The 11,438-nt window shown below is 34.5% G+C and overlaps 1 long non-coding RNA gene across 1 annotated transcript in view; it reads right to left on the bottom strand.

The window, feature by feature from the left end:
• Nucleotides 1-642: 642 nt before the first annotated feature.
• The window catches only part of LOC114360280 (uncharacterized), a 32,258-nt gene continuing 21,462 nt past the window's right edge, over nt 643-11,438 (bottom strand). Inside the window, exons 2-3 of the long non-coding RNA XR_003656500.1 lie at nt 1,202-1,231; nt 643-745 (exon numbers count right to left, since the gene is read on the bottom strand). This is a non-coding gene — a long non-coding RNA (uncharacterized LOC114360280). The remainder of the gene's footprint in view (nt 746-1,201; nt 1,232-11,438) is intronic.

Genomic DNA, 11,438 nt, shown 5'->3' with positions numbered 1-11,438 from the left:
TAAACCATTTATTTACCTATAATAATATTTTTTCGTTAATTTATTAAAATATCAAATTAGCCCGTAATCCTGAATCCTGATACATAAAGTTAGCCTATTAATTTAACACAGGTACGACTGTACTCAGTGTTGCACTATCAAATGCAATTGACGCGCCTCTATGCTAGGGTTTACTTTTTATGTTCCTGGTCAGGCTATAATACCAATCATTTTTAAAATATCACCCAATTTTCCGTTACCATTACATTCTAAACGCCACATTTTACGTTTAGGTATTTCATTAATTAATTAATAAATTTAGAGCTATTTGGCGCATCACTAGTATAATTACTAGAACACTTTTAGCCCTAGGTAACTCATAAGGCACTGACGTGTTCATTGCACTCAATTTGTTGCCTAGCTAGTCCCATGATTGCACACGTGTCAAGTCTTACGTATATTGTTTTAATAAATTAAAAATAGAATTATCTTTGAACTTTAAGGTACAAACGAGCAATAGCTGTTTTGGTACAGTTTTCCTAAGTTTGTTTTTTAAGGATAGGATTTTATAGGTTTAAAGGGATAGGATATTAATCAGAATGTCCTCACCAAACATTCGCAAAGTAGCTCAGGTAAGTACCAAGATAACCGCATCAACTCACCCTTAGTAGTTAAATTCATCCGTCCCTCTTCAGCGCTTGCAACCAATCAGCACCGATTTATGCTGGCTGCAGGCTTATTAATTTTGGAATGCCGGTTAATTACCCTGTGAATTTGCGAAGTACTCACTCAAGTGTCATGAGTTAGCTAGCACGTGTGTTTATGTGGGTGTGTGCGTTAGCATCGGACGTAACCTAAACACGAGGGCCACTCGGCTGGATTGAGCCACCTCTTCGTTACATCGGGTACTAGGCGAGCATAATACCAGGAGAGTTCGAATTCCGAGTCCCCGCGCTACCCACACCACTGCAAATCACGTTTAGTGTACGAATTAGCTTGTTGTTGGGGTGGTCGGTGCGTGTGTGAGTGACTGAGTCAGTGTGAGACACCCTTCAGTGACGTAACGTCCGCGCTTAAAGTTGCCGTTTGTTTGCCATGTTTCCGCATAGTTTGAATGAAAAGTAGTTGTGTGTGCTTCTCTACTGTTTTGTTAAACTAACGAAATCTAGGTGATAGTGTTTCAAGTGTGTTTGGATGTGAACATTATTATTTCACTCCGTACGTTTTCCACGAAGTTGGTCGGCGGTTAAATCTGAAACAAATAAAAACAACGTTATTGTATTTTTTCATAGTTACAGAATTTTATGTTAAAATTTTACAGCATTCCAATACGAACACGAAGTTGCTACGTTTCCTGTTTTTCCTAGACTGTGTTAAGGATTCATATATTCAGTACTTGTTATTCGATATCCATGCGGAATGGATTGGATTACATCGAAACTTTTTCCACATGTAAACTGGAAAATTGGCAATGGCCAACAATCTGATTTAAAAATCACTGCCATTAATTAAACTGCTTGTAAAGGAACGCCCATTAATCTTGTATAAGAACGCCGGATAATATTACCAAATTTTATGTTTTTTTTTTATTTTATTGTTTTCTATGCGCAGCTTATTTAAATTTTACTTCCATTACTTTTTAAACGTATATTGTTAACTAACAGTTTTTGCTATTTGAAAAAGACAATAATATGCTTATTTAATTAATCCAGTAAATAGTGACCTAACGCACCAAGAAGGTAAGGCACCTTGTGGTTGTAACATGATACAAAGTTCTTATGAAAGAATATTCCTTAATGTATCTGTGGGCGGGTGTCTGCAAAAGAATAAAGCACTCGTCACACTACGGTCACTCGAAGTGTGACAGTGTGACACCTCGAACAAAGGCCTAGGCTCACTGAGAAGAAGCTTTTCCATTAGACGGTCTGGATAATAAAATATTATGTTCCTGTGCGTCAAACAAAGCTGCCCAGTTGTTTAAGCTGCTTGTACACCCTCACCTTTCCAGAGTTTTCCGTTGAGAATAGCCTTTGTATGATAGCTGTATTTTTTAAATCTGAATTATTGTAAGGAAAATAAATACACTGACCTGCAAAAGTGGGTGTCGCACTTCTAAAATTGCAATAAGTCCCTTTTTAAGTAGGTACTTACACAACCTACTTACGAAATAAAAAGGGCTTGAAAAATAGTTTAATAATATACTTTACTATAAATATAGTAAAGTATATTATTAAACTATTTTAATTGGAAAAGGAAATCCTTTTCCTGTTTTTCCTAGACTATTTTCAAGGAAAGCTGATGAGATTTATTATAAAATGTTTTTTATTTTTTGAAATATATTTGGTATATATTTTTTTCTAAATTACAAAAGACAAATCTTTATTTAGAACCTATTTAAAGAGTTTTGCAGGACAGTGTTTTTGCTTCAATGTATGATTTCCGAAAAGTTACTCTTGCATAACTTAATTTTCATTTAGGTACTCGTAGGTTCACAATGATTCAACGCTGATTAGGTACAATTTCTTTCGTAATTTTATAGCCAAGGATTCACAATATTCATAACAGTATAATTTTATAATACAATTGTTAAGTAATATCACGTTCTAAGTATTGTTATTAGCTGAATACGTAATTGATAGAAAGTTTTAGCCGTCAATTCAATTACCTAATTGCCTATTATTTTCTATGAGTAATAATACAATAATTACGTTAGCCGGAAGTTATAATTTTTTTCTTGAATTGATTTGCGTTATAATGGCATTGTTTGAATTATTCAACTTTTCAAAAGCTGTTGTCATATGCATCATCCCTGCATATAAAAATCTTGTTACCATACTAATAACAAGAAAGATTAAACAAGAAGAAAATATGTAATCGGTACTGAAAATGTTTAAAAAAAGAAACGAAGTTAATTGGTTCGAATTCTGCCTCTATAAAACTGTCTACCTATCTTTTGGAAAGTACATAATGGGCACACAAGGTTTAAAAATAAGCAACAACTATAGTTAGGCAACTTTAATAAGCTAGATGTGGTAAAAACTGCCTTCAACGTCTGAATGGAAGTTTTATTGATGACTTTCAGCACATTTCATATTCCCGAAGACAAATCCAGGACCAACATTATTTTTTAGTTTTTTATATTCATTAAGTCATTTAAAACTTGTATTTTATTATGATGTTATTTATTTGTATGATAAAAAATAGGCATCGCGATTCATCTGCAAAACTAACCTACGAGTAAGTGTGTAGGTACAACACACAATAGTTTTGCACGCAAGTAAATAATATACGTTGAATATCTATATCTCATTATAGTTATAGGTGTTCTAGAATCCACCTCTGCGCATTGTTTTTCATACACAACGTTGAGACGGCCACTGGTCATCAGAGAGATTTAAAATGTCATCCACGTACACCCGTTACATAAATCCGCTGGTAGCAAATTATCCGCACGAGGAGTTAGGTACAGCTGCCCAAAATATTTTGGCCCACGATTTTATAACGTTTTGTCCCAAATTATTGGGCCGAAATAATTTTTGTCAATGTGTTTCAAAAATGTAGCTTATATACCAGGAAGCTTTTTTTGTTGTTTTAAAGTAACTTGTTTGCTAATCAACCGTGATTAAAAATGTTAAGAATATTGGTCCATTATCGGTCAGTAGTGAGCTTTTGTTACTGAATCATTTCTTTAAGCAAATATTTTAAAAATAAATTACTTAAATAAATTGAACTTAAAAATCATGAAAGTAAGTTTAAATTTCTGCTCAAAGATATCCTTCTAACAAATAATTACGAGTACAGCATTCTTATATTACTCGAACCAAAATGCATCGAATCCCAAATACAAAATTCCAGATGTTTGAGACATCGAATATTGGAATGGAAATGTATTGGTAGATCTGGCAACCCTGGCCACACGCGTCCCTCTGCCCGATTTAATACTATCACCAAGATTTGCATGTCACAGAACGCAGGGTACCCGAGGCAAATGCCGTTGTATTACGTAAGGTGTATTGGATTGTGCGGCAATATACCTGGATAAATTCATTTTCGCCACATTAACATAAGCCAAGCAATAATTGTTTATCGATAGGGTTGTGATCGAGATACAATCGATGCTGTATCGTAGTGTGATTACCTACAGATTAAACGGCCTATGATGATAATGAGAATTAAGCATGTTATTTGTATGAATAAAACGCCTACGATTTACAGGACTGTATTATTAATCAAAACACGTGAAGACATAGGCAACGTAAGTCCATGTAATAAGCGTCAACGTAAGTATATGAATAAAACATGCAATGTTATCACAATACCCCTCCAGACAAGTGCAAAAACTTTAAACGTGTGTTACCTACATGTTGCAAGCGACATAAATAATTATTATCACCCCGCTAAGTAGGTACTGCAACTGCTACATCCGCGATTTTAACAAAAAAGTCATTTGTTAGGGACATAAGCGTAGCAAACGGTTGGGATCGGGTCCAGTTTTAAGATGTGAGAAAATATAAAATATAATGGCTATCTCTGTACAATTCACTAATATCAAAATTGTCGTAAGTTCGTTGCGAGTTGAAATTTCGTTAGCTTAAATTGGGGGAGTGTAAAACGGGTATGTGGATGGTAGGATCGATTAATCGAGTATAATCGAGTGATAGCCTCAAATTTGATGCGAATTCGTTCGGCCTTTGTGTTGAGGTAGACGTATGGCCACATAATTGACCATTTAGCTTGTAGAGTTACAGGTAACGGAGTCGTAGCCTTCAGCGGTACAACGGACACGGCTCAGCCGTCAGCCGAGGGGATACATCCATGCATTTGCATAACAAAGAAACATCTGTCTGTATTAACATAGTCCTGTGTTTGCCTTGTCGGATTTGTTTCGTGAACAAACAATCAATCATAACAATTGGATTCCCCTCATGGATTGTTATTGTTTTACTAATATGCTAACTAGAATTAAAATTTTCTAAAACCTAAAAGATACCTCTATTTTTAATTTACAAAAATGTAGTTCTTTAAATCTAGATTCCACGATAGTGTCTCTGTATTAGAGAAGAAAGAAATCAATTAAGATTAGAAGAAGAAGAAGAAATCAATTTAGTGAAAAGTTTTAACGAATCCACTACACTTCATAGTGTAAACTTTAGATATAAACTGATTTTTAAAACTTGTTTAGTTTATATCAGTATACTAAAAATACATCTTTAATTCATACGAAAATAACTCGTGGTATACTTTGTATAAAAACTTAGAAATAATTTTTAAAATTAGGTCAGTACTTTCATAGTGTTTGAAAGTACAATTAACGTCTTTGTCATTAGTATAGATAGAAGCTAAATCTCAACGAAAACTTTATCATTTTTATTGTTTCAGAAAATTACTACAAAAACTTCTATCTATCACAAGGCGTTTTCTTGAAAAACATCCAAAAACCCAGCTCGATTGCGGTGCACTGCCAAATCTTTCGTCAGCACAATGTCCATGTAACTGAAACTTCACGTCTGAAATAGAACAACAGACCTGACTAACTCATCTACAAAATAATGAAATCTGAAGTTATTCTCTAACAGCACAACAATATCTGTAAGAAGATTAATTGGCGCGATACTTTCAATCCGATAAAAAGAGGATTATTTTTTCTAGGTATTTCACTGATAGGATTAATTCGCCGGGGAAATTATAACTTCGGTCATTTACAAAAGAACGAAAGAGCTTTATTGGGTGTCGCAATGAGCTGTACACGTGTATCTGCAGGCTCCGCAGCGTCAATTAAATCGCGCATCGACTTCGTAATGTAAAATTGTTATTTTCATCACGTGACAATAATAGGAAACGAGTGCCCACAGCCCCGCACTTGCTCTACACGAAACAAGTTTCGATTCATTACACTTTACACGTTATTCCATTTTTTCGTGGACGGCCATCGAATTGTACGTTTTTCTTCTTCTAATTAAGAGTATAATTCCATTTTCGTTTAAAAATTGGAAACAATTTTGATTGTCAGTTCGGTTTTGATTTTAACAAGGGCCTCGCGTTGTTTTGATTAAAGTATCGTTTTGTTTGTTCGTGTATGAACTGAATGTGCTGGTAATTATGTAATGCCACTTAGTTAGATTTGATTTTGTTAGTTGAATAGGTAAATATATTACAGTGCCATTGATTTATTAATACTTTACAATAATTTAATTTATTTTAATTAAGAGCAGTTAATATAAACATTGATGCTCAAGTATCTAACAATCACTTGATTCATTCCTTTAATGGTAGGTAGATACGTAAAATATATGACATGAAAGCTCAGAAATGCAAACACATATTTTCATTTCACATTATGCGTCCTAATTTCCAATGTGCAAAACGTTCAGCGGGAAGCGTTTGATAAAATCACTATCAAGTTATGTGTAAATATGCGAGCGTATTGATGAACAATTTACAATGGGTTTATATACTTTGTAACAATGGGGCAAATTGAGCGGTGGCCGCGGATGAAACAATGGACAATCATGAATCCAGTTTGTCACGGCGCGGTAACAAATACATTTATTCAAATTAACGTTGGTTTAGGAATTTGAAACAAAGTTTGCAGTATTGGTTATTTGTGCCCTTTGATTTCAGATAAACTAGGTCCATTTCAATGACCCTATGAGTGATTGAAAAAGGTAATGATAGTTTTATTAATTCATTTTTTTTAACCAAATAAATTCAAATTTTCAGGAAAATTTAGAAGTGTCATCATTTAGAAGTGTAGGGTTGTGTAGATACTTTTCATACTTATACTTAGGAGCCTTGAAATAAAAAAAGAGCTACCTCCAGTTAGCTTTTTGTAAAATATCTTCCAAAGTATGAATATCGCAGTAAACTTTATCTAGTGAGTAGTAAACTTATCCATAAGAACGAGTATGTATTACAGCAATATTGATGGCGGTCACGCAGCAAATTTTGATGGTGGTCACGTTTTAATATGAACATCCTGGACCTAAAACTCCATCGTAGTGTACGTTACATTGTCAGTGTGTGACGTTAATTCATCTCACGTATTGTAAATGTAAACCAACATGTCACTTTGGCACCGATTCAAGAAATCAGCCCGGCCTTTAAACTACTCTATTGGCAGGGGACAAAATTTGTGAAATTAAATTCACTTGCTCAGGAGACCGGTAGATACTTCATCTATCAAAGTTTTAAAAATTACGAAGGTAAAATACTGAAATGGAGCTTCATGGTCATTAATAACGTTGATGAAGATCGTAACGAGGGGATTTTCACACTGTTTTTGAGTAAATATTTCGAGTTCTAATGAATTATAGCCCAGAACTATTTCATTTCATGCAATAGCATATCGTGGAGGATAAAATGTAGGTTAATCCGACTGTTTTTGTATTGGGAAACCAAGTTATATTTAGAATAGTCTCGTTGATAGCGAGCGAGAGGTATCCGCATTCTATTTTTCATTCAAGTAGATTATAAATTGCATGATTAGTGACATTATAGAGAATCTAGATTAAGCAAAGATTACAGGACCAAACAGATTTATACAGATGCAGCGTAATGTGATGAAATATGGTGATCATAGTGGTACCTAATCGTTATTAATTAACGTTATTAGTATTAGTACAAATGCTTTTCACCTTCATCATCTAATAGAGATCTATAATTATAATGGATAGTGCTTTGCATTCGCAATTTCATAGATCTATAAAATTTATTGATATTACTAATAATGTAATTTTAAGTAACTACATATGTTGCAAAGCTGCCTACGTTTGTTTAATTCATGAAGTTGAACGTATGTTTTGTATTCAAACAGCCCAGGAAGAATTTTAACCCTTAAATTGGCACTCATTGAACCCTTGCTTCAAAAATGGTCAAATTTGGGATTTAGGTATTGTTTTGATAGATTAAGAAAAAAATATTTACTTTTTGAAAAAAATTCAATTAGTATAGAAGTTAGACATGTCACTCAAAACGGACATTGCCAATTATTATTTAGCATTACAACCATGTCACTTAGGGCGGACATTGCCAGTTTAGAAAAACAAACGTACCTAAAACAACTTTTCTTAATAACAATACAGGAATCCCTGATAATCATCCTCTGGCTAATCCAGCGCCTTTTGCAATCCATCTGGACTATTTACTGTTGATTTTACATAAATTTATCAAAAAATACCCTGACATATAAAAACATTAAGTGACTGCCTGATTTATCAACATAAATCCCAAACCGGTGGGTATAGACACAAAGTTTGGCATGTAGGTTCCTTATTAGGGTCTAGGGGTGTTATCAGAAAGGATTTTTCCAAAATTACCCCCTAAGGGGGGGAAATGGGGGTCCAAAGATTGTAGGGCGAAACAAAATTAGTTACACTATTTAATTCGAAACTTCACAGGATACATTCCTATCGATAAATGAATAAACACGTGTTTCAGGTTATTTCAGAATTCAACCCCTAAAAGGGGGAAATTGGGTAAAAATGTCTAAAAATCAACATGAGTGTTTATTAATGATACATGGCATTGTCCGTTTTAAGTGACATAACATTTGTAACCTTGAAATGAATGGAAAAAAATTGATATTTTTTTACAGTTTTGGCAATAACCGTCAGTTTTATTCGTTTTAATATTCTAAAATCAATCAATAAAGCACAAGAACAAGTGTAATACCTACAGTATTGCCACATTTATCAAGAGTGAAAATTTGACATTGCTGTTGCATTTATTCAACTGTCTTTATTTTTAAAATTCGCGGCTTATAATTGAACTACAGCCCCGTGTTTCACATAAAATATCATGCTTTTTATAAAATATCCCTTGAAAGTCGATAAATAGCTTTAATTTAGATTCTGTAAGCAATTATTTGACATGTCCTTTAAAACGGACAAAAACAATTTAAGGGTTAAAGTGAAATCTGTTCGCAGACATTAAACCAATAAACAGTAATGATACGTGACAACCCTCTTTATTGGCATTAAAAATGTTGTTTGATTAACTATGTAGTAGGTACCTACTTTGACGGCGGCTTCAATCCACATGCCAATTGGACCTGTCAATTATGCTCTCTGCCGGCGGTCGTTAAAGCAAATTAACGGCCTATGACGTTGTAATAAGGGTTTGAATCGCATCAAACATTAGCCCCGCGCCCCCGTAGCAAATCTGCTACGAAGCTACGAAGCGGTCGCCGTAGCGCCGAGCTTGTTTATCGTAGTCCGGTGTAACCACAGTTCACGGTCACTCGTGAAAAGGCTTGATTGCATCGCAACGCTCCGTAACTTACTTTTACACGTGTATGCGAAGAGGAAAGTCGTACTTTTATAAATACGACTACATAATCTAGTATGCTAAATAAGAAGTAAATAGATATCTACTTCAACATTTCCTACTCCCTGCAAAAAGCGCAATTTAAAATAGTAACAGATTAATCCCGTCAAATAAACTGGCGGCGATTGAGTCGATGATATTAAATAGCTGAATAAATTATGTGATCCCGTATTTTTAGCCGATGAGTTTGGAAATCGTTCGAACCATTTAAAAGCGGTGCATTGAATACATATCTATGCTTTTCATAATTGGCTGCACTTACGCTTTATACCTAAGTTTAAAGCGAATAGAGTTGAAAGTTTAAAAAGAAAAATTGTCAGCTTTGCATTTTATAGTGCCAAACTATAGCCAATATACAGTTCAGTTGGCTGTCAGATGAATTTTCCGCCTCAAAGTTCTCGCAAACTAGATCGTTTACAGCGTTCGGAGCGGAGTACCAGGCGCGCATAGGAGTGAGAGGGCCGCGTTACACGTGGCGCACCCACACAGCGACAAGGCGACGCGGTCACACGGCCTTAAACATGCCTCTGTGTGCGCGTCCCGCCGCTCTGTATTCATGCAATTTACAGACATGACAGGCCGGAGAACGCATTTAGCCGGAAAACTTTGAACAGATCAATACCTTTTCAAAACATACGATTTTATAAAAGTTTGTTTACAATTTACACTTTACATCTCACAAAGCGAACCCTTTATCATGAAAGACTTCTTTGCAAAGCAACCTTTACAAACGTGTGTGCAGTCACAAAAACAACCGTCTCGTTCTTAAACTGAAATGAAAACCCCTTGAGTGGAGGTCTCGACTTCTTTCTAAAGTCAAAGCGCGGTTAACGACTTTCTAGCAACCTTTACGGGGTTATTAAGTAATGTAAGCTAAGGAATAGTACGTGACACTCAATTAGTAATTTGATTTGAAATTTTCTATTTGAACTCTACGTAAATGCACGTTCGCTCCTTTCAGGAAAATGCGAAAGTAATATTTCCAGCCTTTCATAAATCACTTTAAAGTGTCGTTTGAATTGCCTGTGTACCGAATCGATACGAACCATAAACACAGTTAGATTTATTATGTAAGTTTATGAAATAAGCAAGATATAGGCTTGAAAAATTATTTAACGATATAGCAAAATAAAGAGTGGATCATTAATTACTCAAGTGTGATTAGTTAATTCATTAGTGACATCATTTGTGTGAAAATGTTTGTTTATTTATACGACTAACTGTATAATTTATTATATTACGGTAACAGATAATTCACTCTCAAAACTTAAGGTTAAGGTAGTTTATACTACTTCCTCAGGTATTACAAACTGTTTTTTTTTTTCGAATTAGATTTGGCTAATTGCCGGGCGCGGTCTACTTAATAGCCGCTGTCCGGGGACGCTTGGCCCGTATTGATAAAACCCTATCACTAGGGTAAGTCCAGGATAGATGCCCCACTTTTTGAAACAGCTCTGTAACTCAGTCAGTAAGTTTTTATCAACAATTTGACCTTAGTATCTGTAAACTTTGGCCTTTCGTCTATGATATTACTACAATTATTTTAGTTTAAGTTATACCGATTCTGAGTAAATACCATTTTAATTGACCTCTAAAAAGTGGGATAGACGCCTAATGTGGGGGATAGAAGACTCACTGTATGATTGCTTCAAAGGATAGATGCCTGATGCAGGGATAGATGACTCGTTAATACAGTTTTTGAATTCTAAGGATCAAATGCATTTTGAAATCAAACAAGCCAAGTATTATTATTTAAGATGGTTTGTTATTAAATGTATTAAAAATGAAATTTAATATTTTTTATTAAAAATAGTACATAGTACATCCACCCGAAGTCGGATAAAAAGGTAATTCGATCAGAAGGGCACCCTATTTATTACTTTCCTATGGTTAGCCGTACTACATTCTTTTTTTCTTCTTATTTGCTACTTGTGACAAAAAGAGCAGGTTAGGATAGATGCCCCTAGGTGCATGGGACATAGCCCTAAGGGCATCTATCCCCAAAAAAAAATAGGCAACTATCCTAATAGCATAGGATAGGTGCCTTTTTTAATAAAAAATATAATAACACTAAAAATCGAATAAAACATAGCTATCCCGTCTAATTTATAAGATAGTCTATCAAATTATATAAA

This window comes from Ostrinia furnacalis, unplaced genomic scaffold (assembly GCF_004193835.3).
Source record: "Ostrinia furnacalis isolate ACB-3 unplaced genomic scaffold, ASM419383v2 OfSCF4915, whole genome shotgun sequence".
Lineage (NCBI taxonomy): Eukaryota > Metazoa > Arthropoda > Insecta > Lepidoptera > Crambidae > Ostrinia > Ostrinia furnacalis.
The sequence above is the reverse complement of the archived record's forward strand: the minus strand, read 5'-3'. Positions and strand labels throughout refer to the sequence as shown.